This window comes from Sciurus carolinensis, chromosome 18, assembly GCF_902686445.1.
Source record: "Sciurus carolinensis chromosome 18, mSciCar1.2, whole genome shotgun sequence".
Taxonomy (NCBI): domain Eukaryota; kingdom Metazoa; phylum Chordata; class Mammalia; order Rodentia; family Sciuridae; genus Sciurus; species Sciurus carolinensis.
This window is the reverse complement of record NC_062230.1, coordinates 22,255,071-22,259,462: the sequence shown is the minus strand read 5'-3', so window position 1 is coordinate 22,259,462 and position 4,392 is coordinate 22,255,071. Positions and strand designations below refer to the sequence as shown.

Below are 4,392 nucleotides of genomic sequence, written 5' to 3'. Positions count from 1 at the left end.
TGACAGTATCTAGACTCTCTTTTTCTCTTCAACTTCTCCCGATCCCAGTCTTTCTTCCTCCTTACCTGGCTTCCTATTGCAGTCTGCCTAGACCCCAAGTTCAATGACTCAGCCATCTTCTCACTTGTATCTTCTGTTTCCTGGGCTCCTTATTGTGTAGATCTGCAAAGGCCCTGGGGCAGGCAGGTTGGTGCTCGGGACCCCACACATCCATAGGATAAGTCTCATCTGGGCAGTCGGGGCATCTCAGTAGTTGGGATGTTTGATACAGGCACCTCTCGTTTATCTCGGCTGAATCTCCAAAGGTTAGCTACCTGTCCTCAAATCCCCCTGCAAGGATCCACCAACTTACCTCTGTCAAGGAACAAAAATCTCAACTTCCTGCTGGCTGTGTGGATCACAGGTGACAAACAGATCAGAAAGGGAAAGTGCCTTTCCCAGGTGCCCAGAGATACTAATGGCTGCACTGAAGAATGTTCCCGCTTTGCTATACCTGGAAATCGCTTTTCTCAGTCTGTTATAATCATTGGCATGGAGGTTATTATGCCAATTAGGTAATTTTATTAGCAAATACAGCAAATATTGATGGGGTGACTATGGTGAATCCTACCTTCCCTGGGGGACGGCATATCTTCCGGCCAGTACCACTGGGATGACGGCACCGCTTACCGGCGCCGACCGTGCTCACACGCACAGCTGCACGCGTCTGCGGCGCTGCAGCGGCTGCGCATGCGGGTTGGCGCCCAGAGGTGCAGGCCGCCCGGCTGAGGCTCGCTTGGCTTGTCTGGCGTTGCGTCTCCCACCTGTCCTCCGAGGACTTGGCTCCGGTGACCCGGCGGGCTGCCTGCGAGGGGAAATGCACATGAACTCTGCTCCACAGGCCCGTGAATTCAGACCCTCGCTTAAGACGGCGATGCCACAGTGCAGCGGATGGTTTCTGGGGGCTCAGCGCTGTATTTATTCTGATAATTACCATTAGCTCCGCAGGGTGGGGGTGGGGGTGCTGAGAGGCCACATCAGGGGGACTTGGGTCGGTTTCCGTGCAGTTGCAGAATTAGCTGGGGTTTATTGATGGGCCAGTTATCTCTTAACAGGGCCCCAATTTGGCTCCTGGGATAATGAGATGGGTCTTCAGGGGAACATCAGTCTCTCTCCCACCGCCAAGGGCGGCTCTGCGGAGCACGGCCCCTTAACTGGCTGGTGACGGAGTGCAGATGGGCTGAGACTAGCACAATCCATTTATTTCTCAGGAGCTGAAATGCTCGCGGAAGCTCTTTCCTCCCTCCCCAGAGACCCCTCCTCAGCTAGCACATCTGGAAGTCAAACAAAGGCTCTGCTTCAGGCAACCAGGAGTATTGCATCCCAGCTCTGCTGAGCAACCTTAGGCAGGTAACTTAACCTTTCTGGGCCCCAGATTTGGTCTAGTAAAATAAAGGCCTGTACTTGATAAACCGGCATGAATTGAGGGCCCACACTCTGTTTTAACACTGTGCTGATTTCCACGTTAGGGGAAGGGAAAAATTAAGCAAAGTCTCTGTTCTCATGAACATTGCTAAAAAGCCCAATGAATCACCCAAACAAATGCACAATTCAGGCTGATTTAGATGGGAGAGTATGAAGTAGAACCCTATGACAGGGGACCATGGCCTTGCCCAAGGTCTGGGAGAGTGACAGTTGTGATCCGGAGAATGAGCAGGTGCCAGTCAGCGGAAGGGAGGTGGGGGAGGGGTGGGTGCGTGTTCCCGGGAGGGAACAGCTTGCTCCACGGCCTGCTGCCTGGCAGGAACTGAAAGAGAGCCAGGAAGCCTGGCAGGCGGGAGGGAGAGCCGCAGAGGTGGGCGGGAAGAGGATCCTCCAGGAATTTGTACCAGGACACCTTGTTGAGGATTAGGGCTTTATCTTAAGAAAAGCAGAGCTGTCAGGGGTGGCGGGCGGAGGAAGACCTGGATCGCGTCCCTGTTGCGAAGGTGGCTCTGGCTGCAGAGTGGACACTGAGCCAAAGGGCGCCAGAGGGCACGTGGAGAGACGCGCTCCAAAGTGGTCTGTGTGGACATAAGGAAAGTGCACCTGCCAGGGGACCCAGGACACCATGGAAGTGGTACTGTGTCATGCATGGGGCAGGATTTCCTGTCCCCAGTGACTTCTCCTGCTCACACCTCACAGGCCGTTTCGGGATTCAGGGAACTTGTATGTGACGAGTGTGGGGAACTTGCATGGGACCCAAGAAATGCCAGTTCTTGTCCTTCTGTCTCCTTAAGCTCTTTGCCAGTTGATTCCCACTCCTCTCTCACAGCCAGGCAGAGCTGAGACGCTAATCCCTCTTACCTTCTCCTGGAATGTTCTAACCTTATCATTTTCTAATTCAATGCTGAGGCGCCAACAGGCAGCCTCGGCTTGGCAGAGCTGCTGGGAACAAGCCGGGCACAGCTTGTGGCTGGGAACAGTTGTGCCGGGCTGTTCCTTGGCGGGCTACTCCTCCTCCTGATGTGTCTGACGAGGAGAGCAGAGAGCGGCCAAGTCCTGCTGGCTCCACAGAAGGCAAAGGATACCTGATAGGGAGGTGAGGGAAGGAAGTAGAAAACAGAACAGCAGAGTGAGGGAAATAATGGAATTTATGAGCACAGGAAGCTGCCACCCTTGTGTTGGGTGATCTTGAAGGAGTCTTTAATCCCCTTGTATTAGCCGGCTTGTTGTCACTATGACAAAATGCCTAAGAAAATCAACTTAAAGGAAGAAAGGTTTACTTTGGCTCATGGTTGCAGAGACTGGTTCCGTCGGTTTCAGGCCTGTGGAGAAGCAGGGACACCATGACGGAAGGGCGTGGCAGAGAATAGCTACTCAGTTCAGGAAGCCAGAAATTGGGGTGGAGGAGAGGGACAGAGAGAGGGAGGGGCAGAAGGTCCAGGGTCCAGGGACCCTTCAAAGGCACACCTCCAGTGACACGCCTCTTCCAAGCGCCCCTCTCCTCACAGAGCTGCTAGCTGGGCACCAAGCCTTTATCCCATGAGCCTTTGAGGGACATCCCAGATCTAGGACCTAGTTTTAAATGGGATTATTGATAGCTCCTGCACTGGCATTCCATTGAGAGAGTGATGAGCTCTGTTCTGAAAAAGAAAGGGGTTAATAAAACATAATATGACAAGGACATAATCCGTGTGTGAGTAGCCCAGGAGGGTGACAGAATTCAACAGAACCTGGGCCCAGAGCCGAACTCTACCGCTTCCCGTCTGTGTGAGGCCATGAGAGGTGAGTCATGTCTACGGGTCCCCACCTACAAGCAGGAACTGTGATATGTACCTCCTAATACTGTCACCAGCGGTAAAACAGAAAAGAGTCCAGGTCTCATGAAGCTGACATTTCTAGAGAGACAGAAAAGATGTAAACAAATAAACCTGGACATCTTCTAGGGTCATCTTACAGGGCCATCAGTGCCCTGAAGAAACCAAAACAGGGGAGGTTAGAGAAGCCACTGGGGTGGAGGAGGTGAGGGGGGCGTCCACGTGCATGTGACCTGCAAGTCCAGACCCGAGCAAGAAGCAAAGACAGTGTTTTAGAGATCTGGGAAGAAGGCAAGTCCTGACTGAGCATCAGCATCACCCGGAACCAGCTCCGAGCCGACCCAGGGTCTTGTTTGGAGCAGGGCTCCAGTGCGTGTGGTTCTCATGCCCACCTGCCTCTGACGCACCAGGGATGCTTACGGCAGCCAAGCAAGTGCCTTGTGCAGGACGCTGCATCTGAGGAGTCTGGGAGCCCCTGACTGCCAGCGACACCTTCCGGAGTTCGTTAGGTTAGGGCCGCTCTGGCAAACTCCAGAGATTTATCCTCCCATGCTTTTTGAGGCTGGAAGTCCGGGATCACATGTCAACAGAATTGGTTTCTTTGGAGGCCTCTGTTCCTGGCACCTTCTTGCTGCCTTTGTCCGTATTCTCTGTATCCTAGTAATTTTTTTTTTTTTTTTTTTTTTTGGCGGTACTGGGGATTGAACCCAGGGCCTCGTGCTTGCGAGGCAAACACTCTACCAACTGAGCTATATCCCCAGCCCTCCTAGTAATTTTTTAGAAAGGCATTGGTTCTATTAGATGAGGGTCCACCCTATGACCTCTTTTTGTCTTAATAATTTACTTAATGACTCTGTTTCCAAAGTTACATTTTAAGGAACTAGAAGTTAGAACATCAGGTAGACAAGCTTTGCAGGGGACACAATTTGGGCCATAATATACCTGATACATGTAAATTTCTTCCTTCTTTCCTTCCTTCCTTCCTTTCTTTCTTTTTTTGACCAAAAAGTTTCTGTTGATTTTCTGATATCCTCATGTTGACACTTTCTCCTCTACTCTCAGTGTGGCCTTGGGAACACTCTCCATGATCACAGGATTATCAGTTTCTAGAAGT

General features: G+C 51.9%; 1 non-coding gene across 1 annotated transcript; it reads right to left on the bottom strand.

Annotated features, from left to right (window-relative positions):
- Positions 1–3,964: 3,964 nt before the first annotated feature.
- Positions 3,965–4,037, bottom strand: Trnaa-cgc (transfer RNA alanine (anticodon CGC)). The gene has a single exon. It is a non-coding gene; the product is annotated as a tRNA-Ala (tRNA).
- Between the last annotated feature and the right edge of the window lie 355 nt (positions 4,038–4,392).